Raw genomic sequence first — 22,425 nt, forward strand, 5'->3', positions numbered from 1 at the left:
CTCTGACATGCTAATGTTATAAAATTGGGTCTCTGAGAAGATACAAGGTTGATCTAAACCTGTAATAAAACAGACTACAAAATGTAAATATTCATTTACTACTAGATGGTGAGCACCCAAAACAGTGAGGACCATCTAAGGAGCACACCAGCCTGTGTGATCATGAGGTGCCGATGGGAAGAGGCATCCGAAGTTCAAAATCTAGCAACCAAATCGACGGGAAGGGGCGTGGATGCAAGAGGGACTCAAAGTCCACCTGCAAGATACTTGGACAGTCCCTCTCAGATGGTCCTCATGGAATGAATGACAAATCCAGGGTGCGGTATGCCACAGAGGAACCACCTAACTATCATCCTGTAGTTCTTTAAGATCTCCTCCCCTATTAAGGGCTTTATGTGTTTTACCTCATTAATCATGTTAGATTTTCATCTGTTCATTTGTATATCTAAGATCACTCCGTACACGGAGTCAAGACAGATGACCATCAGAGACAATGACAGCAGTAATGGTTCCCTGGGGGTACAGGAAGACAGGCGGGGACTCGGGAAAGGGGAGCTGATGCCACTGATGACTGCACAACCTCCCTCAATGAAATTGAGCAGCAGAATGGTATGTGAATGGATAGATTGGAATGTGTAAAATATGTCAATAATGAGTATAAAATTATATAGCTGACTGAAATATACTACTTTGGCCCTTACTCTGCTCAGGTGCTCTGGTGGCACTGTAGTTAAAGCACTCTGCTGCCAACCAAAAGGCCGGAGGTTTGAACCCAGAAGAGATGTGGCAGTCTGCTTCTGTATCCCTATATAGCCTTGGAAACCAACGGAGCAGTTCCTCTCGGTCCCACAAAGATGGTTTGTTTTCTTTTCCTCTGCTATCCTCATTTGCCTAAGTCCTTCTAAATGATATTTTTCAAGTTTGGAACTTGAGACCAGCTCAAAAGTGTTATCAAACAGAGCACCAAGTGGCCAAACTAACTGGTAAAGAAAAAGAATAGGAAGTTCTAACCCCAAGGAAGCCTAGTGGCCTTGTGCTTAAGAACCTGGCTGTGAACCAAAATGTCAGCAGCTCAAACCCACTATCCCTCCCTGGGAGGAAGATACAGCAGTCAGCCACCTGTGGGGCAGTTCTACGCTGCCTTGAGGGTCACTATGAGTCAGAATTGACTCAACAGCAATGCGTTTTTTGGCCTCTTGGACAGACTATTTCTGGCATTTTAGAGTCCATTTAACACTGAATCACAGGTTCCAACTCAGTGATCCTATATATAGGACAGGGTAGACCTGCCCAGGAGAACAGTCTTGTCTTTCTCCCACAGAGCAGCGGGTGGTTTTGAACTGCTGATCTTGTGGTTAGCATCCCGGTATGTAACCTACTCTGCCACCAGAGCTCCTAACACTGAATAGCAGTGACCATTCAAAAAGAGGTCGATCAGCACTGCTCAATCTCAGTCTTGTGATGCGCTACCCACTACCCACAGATCATCCTGGCCCAGCTCTTAAACATGAAACCTTATTAAGAGAGGCATAGAGAAGGCAGTATGTTCAGCCTCTACTGTCCTGAGAGGCAACTGCACAACAAGACGTGCGTGTTGGGCTGTAGCCTCACTCATTTCCATGTGACCGGGGTCTCTACCGAGCTGCTATTGCCAGGCCCCCTCCATTCATTTCCATGTATTCCACTGTCAGAGCTTCACCAATTCAGGCGAGCTTTCCTTCTCATTTATCCCATCAGTAAGGAATTTACTCCGCCGACAGAGGGAGGAAGCCATTCCTTATGTTTGGCATGAATTAGTGCATGTGGGAGAAGGTTCCCAAAGAGCCAGGGGCACAAGCAGGTAGGTCAGAATCCTGTCTTATTGTTGCGATGGTACTTTTTCCTAGCAAAGCATGTTACTTGAATCGTTTTAATCAGATAGTCAAATCACTAGTAATTATTCTCTGGCTTAACATACAGGTTCCAAGGCAGCACAGAAATGTACTTGAAGTGAATGAGAAATACATAAAAAAGTAAAAAGCAAAAATCCAGGACCAGGGACATTATAACACAGCGCAAAGCGTCAAGACTGGGGAAAGCCAGACATCACAGATGAACCCCCAAGCTGGCTCTGATTTCCTCTGGGTCAGAGGGAAGGCGAGCAGATGCACTGTTCTCACTGCTGTCGGGCAGCAGCAGGGACGGTGAGGTGTGCACCAGTGATTCGGAGACTGGAACGGTTTTCTGGCGTTAGTTCTAAAGAAATTTCTGTGGAAGGGGAGGGACCGTTTGAGGTTTGTCCCTATAGGCCTCTGTAGTCCTCCCAACTTGCAGGAGGATAGCACTTACTTCTAATTACTTGGCAACTTACACCGCACTTAGAAATATCAACATAGGGCATTTATATTCCAAAAATATCAGCTCAGAACACCAAGCAAAGGACCACGCTTCATTCCGCTCTCCTTTCACAAAGCCATCCCCAAGCTACGGGCCCTATCCTTTCTCTGAACTTACAGTTTATTTCCTTTGAACACATCAGCCAAACTGGGTAATTAAAGAGCCCAAAATGTAGAAAATCAATCTAGCAAATTATAGAGGAAGAGTGAAACAAGGAAACCATCTGACCCACTGGCCAACCTCGTTGATGAGATGGGCGTTATATAAAGCTGGGAAGCATGATCAGAGCACATATCTAAGGAAAGGCTAGATAAGTTGTGAAGGCTGTCAGGCTACAAGGTGGTGGTCAGAGAACGGTTCCTACTGGGAAAGATTCAGAGTAAACAATGGAGGGTATTATGTGTTTAGCTTGACCATGCAATTTATCATCCAAACGGGGACACCTGAGAGTTCAAGAGGGCTCTATTAATAACTACTGCTGATAACAGGTGTAAACTTGGGCTGTCCCAGGCAAACAAGGACATATGGTAACTGTGTGTTCATCAGGGTGTTACTTCTATTGCATATACTCGAGTATAAGCCGAGTTTTTCAGCATAATTTTAATGCGGTTTTTGTGGTAAAATTAGGTACCTTGTCACATATTTGGGTCGACTTACACTCAAGTACATGCGGTACTTGTTCAGAACCCCAACAACATCAAATGGAATAGAGTAGGCTAATAATATGCTACATGGATAATGTAAGAAAATGCATGCCAAAGAGATTGGTTGGGTATTTAGCTTAAGATCACAAAGAGAAATACCTATGTTAATTAACTCCCCAGGTCTCCTGACCTCCTAATCTGGTGTCCTCCCATTAAATAACCTAAGTAATATTGACGGCACCATAGACTGCCAAAGGAATAAACGAATCTTAGAAGAACAGCAGCCAGAACGCTCCTTAGAGGAAAGGATGGCAAGGCTTCATCTCATGCTGTCAGGAGAAACCAGTCCCTGGAGAAGGACATCATCCCTGGTAAACTAGGGGGCAGCAACAAAGAGGAAGGCCTTCGAAAAGGTGGGCTGCAATAAAGGACTCAAACATAACACTTGTGAGGACGGCGTCGGCTCAGGCAGTGTCTTGTTCTGTTGTACGTGGGGTTCCTATGGTCAGAACCAACTCGGGGACACCTAGCAACAGTAGCAGCAAATCATGGCCTGGATCAACCAACTACCAATGAGGTCAACGCCTACGCAACAGTGATAAAGGATGAAGACACGTTCTAATACAGGGGGAGATATTTTCCTTTATGTTTTAAGTGTAAATATACCTGGGCTTATTCTTTCACATCCTAATGGAATTTCTAGTTTTTCTTTGTTACGTCATTGCAAGTAATATAAGCAAAAGTCTTTGATTGCAACAGTGTAGATGCGTGACAGACCTAAAGTTCAAAACCCTCATGAATTTTACTTTAGGTTCTCCTTAACACATCAACATAGCAATCTTGTTTTCTGACCCCTAAAAGGAGGAGTACTGAGCTTCCCTATGCCTTATATTAAACAAGAAATGGACAGAGATGAATAGAAAACTGCTATTGTGTAGACTCTGACTCACAGTACATTAAGACATAGCATGGTCCTTCCTGGTCCTTGCCTGGTCCTGTGTTCATCCTCATGTTGCAGGCATGGTCACATCCATCATTGCAGGCAGGCACTGTGCTAATCCACATCAGATCTCCTTCCCTCGCATGGGCCCTCTACCTCTTTAAACACATGTCTTTTAGTCATTCACCTCTTCTGATGAAGGGTCCAATGTAAGTGAGTCATACAATATTTGGTTGTGATCCCTAAAGTTCAGTAAGTTAATATTCAGAAGTAGGCCACCAGGATTTTCTCCCTAACGTATGTTAGTCTGGACGTTCCATGGAAACCTGTGAAATATCAATGGTAGAGCTTCCAGCATCACAGCAACACACCAGCCACCACAGCAGAACCAACTGGCAGATAGGTGGTAGAGCAAATGATTCAGAATTGTTTTATAGCATTATTGGGAAATAAATAATCACCTCGTCTAGGAATTCTCAAACCCAGCTGCAAACTCGCTATCAGAACACAGTTTCACACAGCAGAATATCCTGGGGCTGAGATCTGCAGAACAGATGTCATTTTTTAACTAGGGTGTAGAGACAGAGAGCACACATCAGGTTCAATTAAAAGTACATATGCACGGGTAAAGTACACGTGAACATGGGTGACCATGAATAAGGCCAACGTGATGAGGAAGCACAGGTCATGGCTCTTACACCATGCTATGGAATTAGGACTTACTGTGAAGGTGAGTGGATGACAATGAAGTATCGCATTTGAGAAAGACTAACTCATGAAGGCCATTTTGGTTTGAGCAAGTGATCGTGGGCAGAGACATTAGCAGTTAGTAAGCATATGCGCTGGTCCAAATAATAAATGATGTTGAATCAGGGAGTGGCAACCATTTATGAACGGTCTCCCTCCAAGAAGAAACGAAGCACGGGAATTCAAGGACAAAAATTACCCACTCACTGTCTTATGGTAAGTGAAAGCTAACTGAAGAGACAGATATGGGGACAATTTTAGTACAAAAGATGAACATAAAGAGTTTCAATAAAAGAATTAAATTAAAAAACAAAATATTTGTACTCCAAACACTTTAAAAACTACTTAATAGAAATTTTGAAGTCTCAGGACAATGTGGTAACAGCCAGCTGGGGATAAAAACCTATGGGAAAAATATTCAAGAATGACTTCTTCCATTAATTAGTTTTACAGACATCTGAGAAATATCTAGGTTAATATATTTAAAACCCACCTATAATTAAAATATTGGAACCTGGGAAGGGCAGGCAGGAGGGGGGTCAAGTACAGGGAGGTCCTCTCTGAGTGTAAAATGAGACCTCAACCCAGTGGCATCACTAATGAAGTGTAGGAGTGGGGCCCATTGGGTGACAGTTACAGAACCTGGTACTGTCTTTTGTGCAGCCTGAGAAGGAATCTACTGTTTTTCTAATGGAAAAATCCCTATAACTACTTGGAACAACAAAAACGTTTTTCACAGTCCCTGCTTACATCTATCATCTATATACCTGTAAGGCTAAGCCTCTGTGCTAATTTACTGTTTGAGCTTTCTACTGTGCTCTAATCATTATTACCCTGACACAAGGGCACTTCAAAGCATATACCTTCATATGCAAGCACCACAGTTTCCATTTTTATATGAAATTATCTAAGTTCACACATTTATATAGCTATTTGTGTGAAATTGTAATTCAGAGGTATGATTTTAATTTTGCCAGCTGTTTATGTCACTGCTGTTGCTGCATTCAGTAATATACAGGAATTGTGATGTGCAAGTAGCATCAGTACAAAGCACATTACCAAGGACCTGTATGGTCTGGTATGTGAGGAGGTTCACCAGGGAGGATAACACCAACACTACTGACATCACTGCTCAGGACAAATCAATAGAAGCAATGTCAGATGTTTAAGCCTGGCCCAAGTTCAAATCCCACTTACTGGCTTCATGGTCTTGAGCCAATTACTTTTCATACCTCTCTTAATTAGAATGAAAATAAGTACACTTAACATATTGTCACTACCTCTCATTTGTCAGTTTGTTGCAATGTGGTAGCTTGGAAGTTGCTCTGACACTCAAAATCATGTCAATGATACTTCAAATACCAGCAGGGTCACCCGTAACAAAAAGGTTTCAGTGGAGCTTCCAGATGAGATGAGAAGAACCTGGCATCTACTTCTTAAAAAACTGGCTAGTGAAAACCTTTCAAAAGAGCAAAAACGAAGTTAAAAACAAGGCCCCTAGCATTTAAGTGCACCCTTGAGTACCTACTTCCTGAATTCAGGGATCATCTCAAAAACAGATTTGACACAGTGAATACTAAAGAGCAGACCAGCTGTTAGATAATATATATATCAAGGACATCATACATGATGAAGGCAAAAGATCATTTAAAAGACGGGACAAAAAGAAAACACCAAAATGGATGTCAGAAAAGACTGAAACTTGCTGTTGAACACAAGAGTCGCTAAAATGAAAGGAAGAAACGGTAAAGTACAAAATCTAAACAGAAGATTTCGAGGCACAGATCGAGAAGACAAAATATTATAGTGAAAGGTGGCAGGAATATGGGGTCAGAAAATCCCAAAGTGAAGAACATGCTTGGCATTTCTCAAGCTGAAAGGAGCTAAAGAAAAAGTCCAAGCTCTGAGTTGCGATAATGAAGGATTCTATGGGCAAGACATTGAATGGTGCAGAAAGCATCAAAAGGGAATGGAAAAAGAATGGGTCAACGTAGAACCATTTTAAGAGGTAACATGATCAAGAGCTGATGGTGTTTATGCAAAAATGCCCAAGCTGCACTGAACACACTGAACAAAATCAAGGCTCCAGAAATTGGCAGACTATGTTGAGATGGTTCAACAAACAGATGCAACACTGGAAACACTCACTTATCAATGCAAGAAGTTTGGAGGACAGCTACCTGACCAACCAACTGCGAGAGGTTCATCTGGCCTATTCCAGTGATTCAAACAATGCAGAAATTGTTAAATATCATGAAAATGATACACAAGTAAAGTTTTACTAATTTAAAAATTAGGGAACAAGGGATATATCATTTATGGTGTTAGATGGATCTAGGCTGGAAGTAGAAAATACTAGAAAAGTGTTTACCTGTATTTTATTAATGATGCAAAAGTACTCAACTGGGTAGAGCATACTCAATTATGTTAAACAGTACAAAGAATAGTATTTCAAAAACATTTAATTGTTCTCAAAGTATCTGAACATACATATGTAAATATATTTATATATGATGATGGGGAAATAGATCTATGTGCATATATTTATAGGTTTAGTATTAAGGTAGCAAAAGGACATTGGGCCTCCACTCAAGTACTCCCTCAATGCAAGAACACTCTGTTCTATTAAACTGGCATTTCATGATGCTAAGTTTCCTGACACTATCCCTGAAGACAAATGGGCACATAAGCCAATGTGGTGAAGAAAGCTGATGGTGCCCAGCTATCAAAAGATATAGCGTCTGGGGTCTTAAAGGTTTGAAGATAAACAAGCAGCCATCTAGCTGAGAAGAAGGGCAAATAATCCATGAACTCAGACTATCCGAAGAAGACCGCAGCATCAGAATTGGAGGAAGTCTCACTGACACGATCTTCCTTGCTGAATGTGAGGAAAATCAAAGACTGTAGCCTGCAGTAGGCATTGCAACTTAATGCAAAGAAAATGAAAATCCTCACAACTGGACCAACAGACATCATAATAAACAAGGAAGATATTGAAGTTTTTGAACAAGGATCATTTTCAACAATCCTTATTGAACGGAGACCCAATAAACAATATCATGATGAAGTATTTAAGTGAGCTGGAAACTTATGAAGGAAAGAGAATTATTTAAGGACATGAAAATATCACAATAGCCAATGATTTCATTCTACTTGGAACCCTAACCAATGTGCAGAGGAGCAACAGTCCAGAAACCAAGTGACCAATTCAGGGCAAAGATGCTACCCAAGACCGCTTTAAAATGTTCAGGAGCAAAAGATGTCATTTGAAGACGAAGGTGTACTGACAAAAGTCAGGGTGTTTTCCAATAACCTGTCATGCATTCGAAAGTTGATCAATAAGTAAGAAAAACAAAAGTATAATTGATGCTCTTGAATTACAGTGGTGGTACGTAGGGGGTTATTGCTAGTACTAAGGTTGGCAAGATGACTGTGTAGCTGGTGCAGAGAGCCAGGCAGCTGTGCCTTCTGCTGCGCATACGGTCGCGGGGAGTTGGAAATGTCTAGACAGCACCCAGCAAGCACACACTGTAGGATTATCACAAGTGAATGATTCACCAGGATTCCTTGTTCACATGGCAGATTCCATTCCTCCCTAAACTGCGCTGAATACAGGAGGCGTTTCTGGTTTTTAAAATTAGATCCATGAATATGTGCAGGGAGTAAGGGAGGAGAACAATGTCACTCCCTCTGGGTGGTCTCAGTTCTCCACCTGCAAGAGGGGGGTGGAGGCCTCAAGGGAGCCTGGAAGCCATGAAACTGAAGAAGTCCCTCTGTTCCTGGTTCCCAATGCACTGTCCCCTTGCCAGTATCTTACTGGCAAGGAAATTAAGGGACACAGTCTCAAATTCACGTGCTTCTGCAGAGCTGAAATCCTAAAAGCCTTTTATCAATGTTATGCTTCAAGGCTGTTAAATGTAACCAATGACTTTTAACCTAAAAATGGCTAAAGCCAAGAAAAGTTGAACTCGTGCCCATTTCTATTATGACTCCATTTTTTAAAAGTAACTCATAAATGTGCATGACTCACACATCTGCATAGAATGAGACATCCCTTTATCATTTCATCTTTGAGTGCCAGTAACCCCACATTATGGTGCCAAGGCCCTTTCATAGGAGGAGCATGTGTTTCTGGCCACAGTACAAACAACATCATCCAATTGCTGCATGGGGAAAAAACCTAAGCGAGGACTTGGGGGCTTCAAAATACAGGACAAGGTCCCCAGCCGGTTGCCAAAATTCTGATCCCCTCCTTCACCCATCCTCCCTTCACCCTGCATGCCCAGCCACCTTGCCCTTTAATACCTGCCTGAAAGTTAACAACCATTACCCTGAGACCTATAGGGCTATTTGAAGTTTATAAGAACTTTCACATCCTATTAACTTATACTAATTTAAGTGGTCCCCAATGACCCGCTATTTACTAGAATGCACAGGGCAGACATTACTGTACCCATTTTACAGATGAAGCAATAGATAGCTGAGAAAAAATTATTTGTCCAAGGTTATGAAGTGAGCAAGTAGCAGAGCTGGGACTTGCTTACCACCCTACCCCCTACACCCAAACCATCTAAAGCAAAGTCTGGGCCCTTTCTCGCCAAATTGCTTTGTGGTCTGGGGATGAAGAAACTAAGTGATTCCCAGACCAGTCTTCCATGCTAGTTGCTGCTAGGCCTCGAAGCACGGCCAGAAAGAATCGGAGCAGCACAGACTCTTCAACCCTCTCCAGGAGGATGTGTGCTTAAAGTGCCCCAAATGGCCAACGGTGGTATTAAGTTCCTCACCTGATGGGGGGCGGGGGGTCAATTAAATGTTCGCCCCAGTTAGTGACTTGAGACCAGGTAGGCAGACTCTCACTATTAAAATCAAGAAGCTTGTCACTTGAGGATTTCATTGGCAGCTACAATGAATTTCAAACAGCCCGGTGTGGAAACTCACTCTAGGGCCTCACCTTTAATCATACAGGAGATGGAATCCCCCAGACAGTTGATTCAGAGTAGTTGACAAGAAGTTACAATGGAGGGGGATTTCCAAAGGCAGTCAAGCACCAGTAGTATAAATGTCAATCATTTAAACATCTCAGTTTACACTTTTTTTTCATATTTAAATGATTTTATTGTGGGCTCATACAACTTTTTTTTTACAACTCATCACAAACCATACATCAATTGTATAAGGCATGTTTGTACATACGTTGCCTTCACTCTTTTCTAGACATTTTTTAAAATCGTTTTATTAGGGGTTCATATAGCTCTTACCACAATCCATCCATCCATCTATTATGTAAAGCACATTTGTACATTTGCTACCCTCATCATTCTCAAAACATTTGCTCTCCCTACCTAAGCCCCTGGTATCAGCTCCTCATTTTTCCCCTCCCTCCCTGCTGCCCCCTCACTCATGAACCCTTGATAATTTATAAATTATTATTTCATCTTGCCCTGTATCCCTTCACCCACTTCTCTGTTGTCAGTCCCCCAGGGAAGAGGTCACATATAGATCCTTGTAATCTGTTCCCCCTTCCTACCCCACTCTCCCTCCACCCTCACAGTATCGCCACTCACACCAGGGGTCCTGAAAGGATCATCCACCCTGGATTCCCTGCATGTCCAGTTCCTATCTGCACCAGTGTGCATCCTGTGGTCCTAGCCATATTTATAAGGTCGAATTGGGATCATGATAGTGGGAGAGGAGGAAGCATTTAGGAACTACAGGAAAGTTGTATGTTTCATCGTTGCTACACTGCACCCTGACTGGCTCGTCTCCTCCCCGAGACCCTTCTGTCAGGGGATGTCCAGTGGCCTACAAATGGGCTTTGGGTCTCCACTCCACACTCCCCCTCTCATTCACTATAATTTTTTGTTCTGATGATGCCTGATACCTGATCCCTTCGACACTTTGTGATCACACAGGCTGGTGTGCTTCTTCCATGTGGGCTTTGTTGCTTCTGAGCTAGATGGCCGCTTGTTTACCTTCAAGTCTTTAAGACCCCAGACGCTATATCTTTTGATAGCTGGGCACCATCAGCTTTCTTCACCACATTTGCTTATTCACCCGCTTTGTCTTCAGAGGTTGTTTCGGGAAGGTGAGCATCATAGAATGCCCAATTTAATAGAAGAAAGTATTCTTGCATTGAGAGAGTACTTGAGTGGAGGCCCAATGTCCTTCTGCTACCTTAATACTAAACCTATAAATACATAAACATAGATCTATTTCCCCATCCTTATAAATATATTTGCATATGTACAGGCCTTTATTTAGACCTCTATAAAGTCCCTTTGCCTCCTAGCTCTTTTCTCGATTTCCTTTGACTTCCCTCTTGTCCCACAGTATTGAGCCCTTGGTATCAGCTCTTCCCCCTCCCCTCCACCCTCATAACCCCAACAGATTGTACATAGTTATTATTTTCATATCTCCCTTCCCCCATGTTTTCTGTTGTTCTTCCCCCTGTAGAGGGGTGTATGGTTATATGTCAATCATTGTGATCGGTTCCCCCTTTCCAAACACTTTTTTTAAAAGCTGACTAGTGGCACACAGGATGCAGTGGTTAAGTGTAGGCTGCTAAGAGAGAAGTTGGCGGTTCAAACCCACTAGCTGCTCCAAGGAGAACGATGTGGCAGGGCAGTTTGATAAAAACTTTCTGCCACAGGAACCCTTTGGGGCAGTTCTATGCTGTCCTGCAGGGTCCTAGGAGTTGGAATCAACTCAACACCAGTGGGTTAGTAACAATAGGACAATCTCCCTTACCCTTTACCACTTCAAACATTTGGCATGATTTAGGTTTTTGGTTAACCAAGCATCTGAAATGTTTCAGTTACTAAATTACTAACAGGATTGAAGCATTCTAAGCATACCTTATTTAAATACAATTATAGGCCACAGGCGAAAATTTAAAACCAAGCTCCAACTCCTGAGCCAAACAAAATCTGTTTTATAATCTAGATCAGTGGTTCTCAACCTTCCTAATGCTGCAACCCTTTAATACAGTTCCTCATGTTGTGGTGACCACCCCCAACCATAAAATCATTTTTGTTGCTACTTCTTAACTGTAATTTTGCTACTGTTATGAATCAGATGACTCCCGTAAAATGGTTGCTCAACACCCAAAAGGGTTCCGATCCACAGGTTAAGAACCGTTGAGCTAGATAAAAGGGGATGGGGAGACGGCTAATCAGGATCCACACTTACAGAGGGAAGGCTTGAAGGATGGTTTAGGGGGTTGGGTATCTTCACTGCCAAGTTTAAATCTCAGTCCTGTCACATGCAAGTGGTACAGCCCTTCATGTTGAGGTCTGCGAGCCTCAAGATTCGGTTTTAACTACAGCAAAACACCCCACAGAGGGACTACACAAGAGATAGCATGAACTGCCATGGAATCGTTACGTGGCACAAACGGTTAAGAGCTTGATGGCTCGCCACAAGGGGTGCTTCAGAAGACAAGCCTGGGATCCGCTTCTGAAGCTCACAGCCTGGGGAACACTGTGGAGCTCCCCTCCTCTGCACACACAAGGGCAGCGTGAATTGGAATCAACTCCATGGCACCCCAGGACAGCTACTACGAAAGGAAATGGAGATTTGGACGATAAGCTGGTCTGAGTGTGTGGGGAATAACAACAGCAGGCAAATTCAAGGTGGGGAGGAAAAGAAAAAAGAAAACTAACCATTACGAAAGGTTCAGCTCGACCCAAACTCCTTCCTCCCACCCCCACACTAATCTCTACCAACTCCAGCTTACAATGATTTGACTTGAGGCCAGTGCACTTTTGTGAAACATTTCTTTGATTTTGTCTAACCACTGTGTGCTGATTCTAACACCGATCTGCTTCCAGCTCCAGCAAAGGCTTTCACAGCATAGCTTTGCCCAAATTCTGTTTCTATAACTTCCGGTTTCACAGCTCCTTTAATTAGTCCTGTTGTACATGAACTATACCGACACAAGTGATTCTGCAGTGCCATTTAATTAGAATTGAAAGTACCCAAGTCACTCTTCACTGGTGACAGATAATTTTAATTTATTAAATGGGCATACAAACACTCTCAAACCACCTGGGTTCAGATCACAAAGAGGCACTCCCACAGGCTGGCTGTGGTGAACGTGACGCAGCCCGGAGCCCCTCTAGCTAAGGCTCTCAGGCCCAGGATGCTGGGGACCAAACCCCATAAGCACTTCACATTCACTCAAACACGCCCACGGTCAGGTCCTTGAAAACCGTCAGCTATACAACAATGCCGAGAGTCAGGGCCATACAGAGCATATCTGCAAACAAAATGTCATTTATGCACTCCCGACTGCCTCCTCTGACGCTTATCCAGGTCAGATCCCTTTCACGCATATATTTTTGACACGCTCCCTCTGTTTAGGATCCTAAAATGAAAAATTTTCAATAATAGGCTGCATCTTTGCCGTTTCAAAATAGTCGCTATTGTGTCCCAACTAAAAATGACGGAGCGAGCAGAGACATTTTTAAGGAGCCCTGGTAGTCCAGGAGAGCACATGTGTTGGGCTGCCAACGGCCGGATCAGCAGTGCCAAGCCACCAGCCGCTCCACAGGAGAAAGGTGAGGCTTTCTAGTCCCACAAAGACCGTCTAAGAATCTGTGCTTAACAATCTAGCGGCTCTGGCACAAGCACACCGAATGCCCAGCACTTGTACTGATACGCGGACGAGCCAGGCCCTGGCACATGGTTCTTGGCAACACAAACTTAAGCCACTTCAAACTCAGTAACATCATTTCCAAAAATGGTAAACAGCTCTTAATAAGGTTCCTGACAAAATAAAGTATAATGGCACAAGTATATCAACTTATATCAATTGCATTCTTGGAAAATTCAGAGTACATCAAAACAATGAAAACAGAATGAGGCTCAAAATCATATACAGGAATATACAGAAGAACCTTTGAAATAGATGTAGTCTACTGGAAAAACTCTTCCTTGAGCAGGACTGGCCCACACATTACAAGACAGTATGTCTAACCAAGCCTGCTACATGTCCAAAGTACCCACCCCACCCCTGAAGGGACAACCCACAAAGCCCTACCATAAAGCAGTACTGCACCAGCTGTGTGCAGCTGTGAGCTGGAACGGAGTCTTACTTTGTGTTTAATGCACTGACCTTAGAACTATGCTTGGCTCCAAGGCAGATGCTCGGTAAGTGTCTGAGGAATTGGGTGGCAGTTCTTCTGAAATTTCTCCTCTGTTCACTCTGAGGTAGCAAAAAAGCAGAGTCAATATTTTCAGTCAATACAAGAAGGCTTCTACTGGAATGAAATATAGAATTGCTGACATTTCACTCACAAACAGACACACTTTATAAGTATGCTTGACTCTGATCCCATAAGGACGACCCAAGACCAGGACTGTAAGTACACATTATAGCATGAGGTCCCACTGAGCCGGGAAATGGCTTTAAATCCATCTCAACGTGGCTCCAAGGAGTCCTGCCAGCTGTTAGGCTTCCTACCTTCAAAAAGATAGGGAAAGGCTATTAGTAGGCTCAGACTACTGATGGGTATTCAGGGACCACTGACAGGTCTTTAGAACCTTCTGAGCTGTGCAATCAAATAGTAAGTCCTATCTACCATCATGTGGGGATTTAGTACACAGAGGCAGTTTGAATCGGGTCAGAGGCATCTCAGAGAACAAACCTGTCCATCTGTTGGAGCCTTGAAAACCCATGGAGCAGTTCAACTCGGCATGTTTGGGGCTGCTTTGAGTTCGGTGAACCCAGTAGGCCAAACACAAGGCACAAGGTCAAAAGTGGTGTCACAGTCAGGATTCCTGCCTCCAGCTAGCTAGTAGGTAAAGGAGGACCTTAGACTAACATGTCAGCAACTCCACATTCTCTCGCTTAACCCACACAATGAGCTGCAATCCACTGACAAAGAAACTGAGGCCCAGCACCATCTCACCCTCCCGGTGCTGTGGCACAATGGGCAACAGCAGGAGCCAGATTGCCTTGTTTGACTCAGAGCTCTGCCATTTACCCGCAATGCAATCTAGGGTGAGGCGACTTAGTGTTTCTGCGCCTCAATATTCATCATCTGCAAAACTGTAATAATACACAGCTCATGAGATTGTTATCAGCATTAAAAGAGCTAATATGTGTGAAGGCACCCAGCATAGTTCTTGGCACAATTTTTTCCAGCTGTCACTGAGTCGATTCTAAATCATGGTGGCTGTGGCAGTTACATAATCTCCTGTCAACTTGTGAAGGGGTGGAGGTCAGCCTGTCAATCATGTTGCAGCCTGCTGACCTAATTTGGAAGGTGCAAACAGGGATAAATAGCTCACTGGAGGCCAGATACAGGCTCACCCTCTGCAAGACATTCCTGTTGACAAGCCACATGGAGCTATGCTGATGCAGCCAGAGCCCTGGAACTGAAGGAGTCGCATGGAGACCCACGCCAGCACAGAGAAGCTTCCACCACCACTGGATCCACAAGACTTTCCACCCACTGGCCTGTGATCTTCCTGCATTCAACATCATTGCATGGCTGTGTGAGTCTAAAGAGGAATTTATGGACTAGTATAGACATATACAATGTCTGGGTGGATTAGAAAAAATAAAATCCATAGAAATTTATATGTGCATGAGAGTTTTATATAAAGGGTAATTAGACAGTAAAAAAGCATCCCAACCCAGACCAGTCCAAAGCCTTAAGTCCAGTATTAGTCCATATGTCTGATACGAGTCTATAAAATCCTCTTCAAACACAAGCAATGACTACAAATGCAGGACGATCACAGGCCACTGGGTAGAAAGTCTTTGGAGCCAGTGGCACTGTAAAGAATCTCAGCGCTGGCAAGGGTCCCCACGTGGCTTCCCCAATTCCCAGGGCACAGGGGCCTAACAGCGTAGTGCCATGTGTCTTTCTCAGTAGAGCGTCTCCAAGGGAGTGAGCAGAGAGACTAGATTTCTTCCGCCTCCTAGGAGGAAATACCAGAGCTCCCGAATTCTCAGGACAAGGCCATGGCCACACTAAAGGCCTCATTGCCTATGACACGATTGACAGACTAGACTTGACCCTTTCACTCTTAAATCTCTCAAGTCCCAAAATGACACCAGATTATGTAAATACCACATGGGGTACTATGGAACGTATGGGCTTGATCTGGACTGGGTGGGGATGTTTTCTTATTACTCTTTGATAGAAAGCTCTTTCTTATACACATATGAGTGTCTCTATGATTTTGTTTCTCTAGTCTACCCAGACTAACACAGTGGCCTAAGTGTTATAGAAAAAGAACGGTTCCAAAGAGTTTTCTTTGTGGCCCTTCTTCCTAAGTTCTGCTGGGTAAGTTCAAAGCCACCAGACTCTAGGTTCACCATTTGTGATGGCCAGGGATGCCTGGCCCACTGTACAAGCTAGCTAAATGCTGCTTGATGCCGATGCTACTGTCATCATCATTACTGTCTCCAACCTTGTCCCCCAGGATATTTCAAACCCATATGCTTCAGTCTTCAAATAACCACATTACTTGCCAATCTGCTAAAGCTGACACCTCTGCCTGGACTTCTCTCTGCATTCAGCTCCTTGGCATCTTTTGGGTCTAATTATGTTCTTTGCTCAAAGAAACCTCCTCTGAGAAGCCTAGTAAGTACAGTCCTTGTGGAGCCAGGACCAGTCTCCAGTGGCCCCTGCAGGTCCCCCTTGGCTCTGTTCCCTTTACTCTTTACCATGTCCTTGTGCATTTTACTCAGAGCCCTTATCATGATGCAGAATCCTGCTACTCACTGAGTGATCTGCGCTTGTGGTTTGTGCCCGTGTCCTTCAGGAGAGATAAGGCCCAAGAGGACCATGTCTCTCGTCTTCTTCACTGTGTCTCCATCTACCCATGGACTTCGCATATTCAGGGCTGAATAATTCTTTGTTGGACAAATTGGTAAATAAATGAAAAATGACAATCTGAGAGGTTTCTGCTTCACAGGGAGATCAATGAATTGCAAAGTGTCATAATAATAAACTTGGGTTTGACTCCAAAGATGAGGCTCTTTTTAGTCTGGTCCCCTGCCTCCTTGTATCTAACAGGCGTTCAAGAAGTATATCCTGAGTTAATATAACGAATGAATTATGCAATTCTTAAAGTAACACATGCCACTCCTGCTATGAGGAGAATTTTCACCCTGCAACGTATCATTTTTCTATTTGGTCATTGCGAAATTATCAGCCAATCTAAATATCTACCTAGCACCCACAACATGCAAATCAGTCTGTTCTCCACAGAACACAAGGCAATAACATGTCACCATATGCAGCTGGAGTCCGCTGGCAGGGTCAGTAAGGGCCAATGTCTGGTGGGGCAGATTGTGGTCTGTACAAGTGCGCCCAGCGATATGATAGGATGGCTGTAATTTAGCCTGCCTACATCTCCATGCTCCCTATCATAGGGCAACCCCACCTAAACAGGCAGTTTCCTAATTCTCACAAAGGCAACCAGTAGGTCAGTAGTATCCTGAGAAGAATCCGTCTTATTTCCTAACATTGGCTCCATGTATCGTGGATACTTAAGGGCATAAATATTCTGGTTATTAAGAACACACACACACACCCTTCTAACCTCTCAATGTCCCTACACAGCCTCTTGGGGTGTAGGCACTCTACCGTACCAGTAATACTAAAATACTAAGACAGGGAGGCACCCACCAGTTCACTCCGCCCTTTCCATTCAGATTAGCTACTACTTATGGAAAGAAGAGAAGCCTGAAAGTTGGGGCCTAAAAAGTGAAGTTTCCATGCCAATCAAAGGCTGTGAAAAAGGAAGGGAAGTTCAGAACAGGGGTTTCGTCAGGAAAGGGGGGCTCAAGCAGGGGTTTCAAGCTTCCCTTTACTTGCAGGCAGCTGTTACAGGGTCCAGTGGGCACTCAGGAACAAAAGCTGCCTAATGGCACACACAAAGCAGGGGACAGGAAGGAGCTGCCACTAAATCCCCCGTGCTCCTGTCCCCTGAGGAAATTCTAATTGTCCAATAGTGAAACAGTCCTAAGAGCCTCAAGCCTTCCTTTACAGCTACCCCAGACACTGCCCGACACCCGCATTGCACCGTCTGTGAAATGTGTGAGGTCATCACATGGAGCAGAGCACTCAGGGGATTTTCAAGCTGCGTGCCAAGGAAGCAATAGGTTCTGAATGCTATAAAATTCTGCAATTAAAAAAAAGTTTTAAAATCCTATTTAAAAATGTATTATTAATTGGGAGTTAACACATACATATTATTCCACAGTTCAATCAAGTTGAGTAGTATTGTACAATTGCTACCACAATCAGTTTGCATACATACTTTGGCTTCCTGGACTCCTTGACATCGTCTCCCTTTTACCCCACCTCCCCCACCACCCCCTTACCCTCCCCCACCCCCGAAAGTCCTTATTCTACTTGCTGTCCCTATAGGTTCATCAACACTGGGTTTCATAAACCCAAACACAGGAAAACATCGAACACAACTTCATGGGGCTAAGCTCCAATGACCTAACACCGCTAAGATACACCCTAATATAAACAAAGATACAGAAAATGTTGAAAATCAGATCAGGTCCAGCATCCATCAGAGGGGGTATCAAGTGACAAAGTGATAACTGTACAAGTCAGATGTATGCCTTTGATCTTCTAACTCATCTCTCCAATGTACTCTGTTTAGTAACCACTTTTCTCCCACCCCTCAACTGTGGATAGAAGGAGTTCATCAGAGGCTTATTCTCCAAGCAAGCAATTAAGTCCCGGGCAGATCTGAGGCATATCTGCTGGGTTCTTACCACAAGGGAATCGTTTGTTAAACAATAACAAATAAATGCACAACAGGTTCATCATAGCGCATACATTCTCATCTGCCATGCACTTTGTGATAGAGACCGCAAGCAACTGTTGAAGAGGGTGGGCTCGGCCAGGAGACAAAAGCTCCCTCCATGGTCTTCTTTCAAGATCCTACATCAATTGAAGTGTGTCCTGAAACTGCAAGGTTAAGGAATGATTCTTATCTGCATGTATATCAATATTTCCCCCTCACACTGCAACCAAATTTCAAAAGTCAGGTAACCCAATTGGCAGGCAACTAGGTGTGCCACTCAGGACTCAATTCAAAATGTGTTGCTCATGAAAACAGCTTCCTTGTTTTCTTAACTACCCTAACAAGATATTAAGCAGCTTTTTAAACTTTTCAAAGAAATATAAATGACGTGGAGAGCAAATGTTGTGAGAATGGGGGTAACGAATGTACAAATGTGCTTTATACAATTGATGCATGTGTACATTGTGATAAGAATTGAATGAGCCCCCCAAAAAAGGATTAAAAAAAGAAAGAAATGTAAAAGAATCTCTTTAATGCCCTGAAGCTCCATGTGGGATATTCTTTGAATCTGGGTCCCTTGGCTTCCCAAGCATTTGAACACACTGTGCGAGACTAGATTGCCACGAAGTCTTTTTCAAACGCGAATAGTCATGCTAAGCCTATTACCCTCACGTGGATTCCATCTCACGTGGACTCCGTGGGTTAGAGTGGCGTTGCTCCGAATGGTTTTCTTTGGAGTAGCAGAATGCCACTTCTTTCTTCAGTGGTGCTGCTTGGTGGGCTCAAATGGCCAGCTTTTAAACGATTAGGGGAGTCCAGGACCAATTCTAGCTTACATAAGAGAAAGCAACTTCTAATTAACACTTTGCCTGCTTACCCCACTCATGCAAGCAGACCACCTGTCCACAGGGAGAGAGCCTAGGCTAAAAGACCCTTTTTCCGTGACGTACAGTTAGTGGTCAACAAGGAACTGAGTCCGAATCCACCCAGAGGCACCTTGGTCAACAGGGTCGACGATCTGCTTCTGAAGAACACTGCACGCATGGGGTCGCCATGAGTGGAACTCTCCTTGACAGCAACTAACACTACCTGTCAGTGGTTACATTCTGTGCTCTTGAGACAAGTGTGCAACTTGAGTTCCAGCCTTGTACTGTTCCGCCTTCCCTCCTGCCACACTCCATCACACCCACATATTGGCAGAAGACTGGCTCGGCAGTCACAGGGTCTGGAGGACACGGCCTAGGAACTGCTCCGGTCAGCATTGAGCAGAACTGTCACTTTCAGCTTTAGAGTGAAGAAAGCATCTCGTATGTGTGGGGCTACAACTACGCCACCATCTCTGCCTGTCAGTTTGTTCTCTACACGGTGGGGAGTGGGATATTGTTCCAGACTCTCTAGTGGGAATCTGGCAGCAGAACAAAATGGCCTAAAACACAGAACCACCTCTGATGCCCAGAAACTTATTTTAAGATAACAAAGTACATACACAAAGGTATAGCAACAAGGCTAAATGCAGTGTTGTTCATAATAGCAAACAAATTCAAATCAACATAAATGTAAAACAGAGCAAAGCAAAACATGGGTGCTGACTACACAGATATCGAAGCAACCAAAAACTCACTGCCATCAAGTTACTTCTAACTCACGGCGACCCTAGGACAGAGTACAAAAGCCCCAGTGGGGGCTTTTCAAGGCTAAAAAATCTTCATGAAAGCAGAAAGCTTCAACTTTCTCCCTAGAAGTGGCTGGTGAGTTCAAACAGCTGACCTTGTGATTAGCAGCCCAACATGAAATCCACACCACCACCAGGCTCCCTTCATCCAAGCAACAAAACACCATAGTTATTGTTAGTGATGACAGTAGTAGTTATACTTTGGAGCACTTACAATATGCAGGCTAACCCTAGGAGTTAGATAATATTGTCCTTTAAATAATAAAACCAAGGCTCATAATTTTTAAAAAATTGGTCAAAATCAAGTGAGTTATCTTAATTAGTATTCCCTATTTCACCTAAGTTCTAATATCCATTGCAATAGCTACACAAAACTCACAGACAATATTCACGATTGAAGGGTTTATTAAGGAAGTTAACAGGTTGCAATACCAGTGAGAAATGCTCAGGATATAGTTGTTCATTAGGACTGGTGACTAAGTTGTTTCAGGTCTGCTAACGGGTCTGTTACCAAAGGAGCATACCACTCCGCTCTAAGCCTCAACCCGAAGGCATTCAGCTCAAGTTTTGTGGGTCAGCAAGCCCAGCTCCCTAAAGTAAGTGCCCAGAGACACGCCACTCTAGTAAGCATCAGTCCAAAGGCATTCAGTTTCACTTCAGTGGGTCAGCAAGCCCAGCTTCCCCCATTAAATGCCCCACTGTGCCTCACGCCAGGAACCAGGCTCCACCCCAAAGCACCAAAGCATTGGTTTTACTTGCTCTGTGAGCTAGAAATCCACCACCGTGCTTCATGTTCTGACTACTGATTCTGCAGCTGCTACTCCACTGGTGTCACAGCTGTCTTCTGGATCCAGGAGGTTCACTGCTGGCTCTTGCTGGTAATGAGCTCTCTCCTCCTGCTTCTCAGAAGGCTCATTTTAAACACAGCAGGATGGCATTCCAGGGAATCATGTTCACAATTCACTCAAAGGTGAATCCTCTCAGTGTGTATCCTTCCCCCCACCCCCACCCACACACATCACCTTTGTACCAGACCCAGGCAGGGAAATGTAGACAGACCTGCATTAGGTGCAAACAACTTACTCAGTCTTGTATCCAACAAGCAGTAATTAAGCATCTACTATAGGACCCTGAGAAAGAGGAAGGCCCTCAACCAGATGGATTGACACAGTGACTGCAATGATAGGCTCACGCATAGGAAAATTGTGAGTAAGGCATAGAACCGGGTAGTGTTTCATTCGGTGGTGCGCACAGTCCCTGTGAGTTGGAAGTGACATGACAGCACGTATCACCACCTCTCTCTCAGGTCACAGCCCTGATCCCATGTAAAGAGAGCTTCCCTGGGGGATGGCCTACACCACCTTTCACCGAGCAAGAGATAACAAAGCGAGAGAAACAAGCAAAGGAAAAGGCCCGGGAGGACTCCCAACAACAAAGAAGGGGTCCTGTGCTAAGAACCTCCTATACTCACAGGAAGATTGAAACCAGAAAAAAGATAAAGACCTTCCTCCAGAGCCAACCAGGAGAAAACATCTTCCCCCAAAGTTGGTGCCCTGAATTCTGACTTCCAGCCTCCCTGACACTGAAAAAGAATACATTTGGTTTTAAAGCCATCCACTCAAAGATGCTTGTTCTAGCAGCACATGGTAACTCGAACAGTCCCTCCTACTAGCAATCCGCTCTAAGTTTGCTCAGCTATACTCACACTATAGCACGTTTCTAAATTGACAAAATCAAATAATCACTGATCCCTTTACCAATAATACTGAGGGCCCAACTATGTGCCAGGCAGTAACTAACTAGCTCTGGATGGCACTTCTGTTGCCCACTGATTTCTGACTCTGAACTGCCCTCCCCAGTGGACCGCCCAAAGGGCAAGAGAGAGGAATTAAGGAAATCACTGAAAGCCCAAGATCCCCCTTATCAGTCAGGATTCTGAAGCCACTGTCCAGGGAGCCTAAAGCCAGAGGAAGAGTTCAGCTTTGCAATGAGTGCAGAACCTCGCAGAAATCTGAAATGGGAAATTACCCTAATGGTGAGGACAAAACACTAAATGCCAGTGTTAGTTTTATGTACCATGCATCACGCCAAGCATTCTATCAAAATTAACTCATTTCACCCTCAATAATTCCATAAAACAGGTATACCACAGTAACACTCAACTTACTCTGGTAGCACAGTGAGTTAGGAGATGGGCTGCTAACTGCAAGGTCAGTAGTTTGAAACCACAGCTGCCCCAGGGGAGGACGATGAGGCTCTCT

The 22,425-nt window shown here is 44.0% G+C and overlaps 1 protein-coding gene across 4 annotated transcripts in view; it reads right to left on the bottom strand.

Annotated features, from left to right (window-relative positions):
- JAK1 (Janus kinase 1) overlaps positions 1-22,425 on the bottom strand; it is a 121,741-nt gene that overhangs the window by 61,664 nt on the left and 37,652 nt on the right. For 3 of the 4 annotated variants that reach the window (XM_075557178.1, XM_075557169.1, XM_075557174.1), the window contains one exon: positions 13,823-13,912. The exons of the other annotated variant lie outside the window; for it this stretch is intronic. The gene's annotated coding sequence lies outside the window, so the exon portion shown is untranslated. The remainder of the gene's footprint in view (positions 1-13,822; positions 13,913-22,425) is intronic. 4 annotated transcript variants of the gene reach the window in all.

This window comes from Tenrec ecaudatus, chromosome 1 (assembly GCF_050624435.1).
Source record: "Tenrec ecaudatus isolate mTenEca1 chromosome 1, mTenEca1.hap1, whole genome shotgun sequence".
NCBI classification, from domain to species: domain Eukaryota; kingdom Metazoa; phylum Chordata; class Mammalia; order Afrosoricida; family Tenrecidae; genus Tenrec; species Tenrec ecaudatus.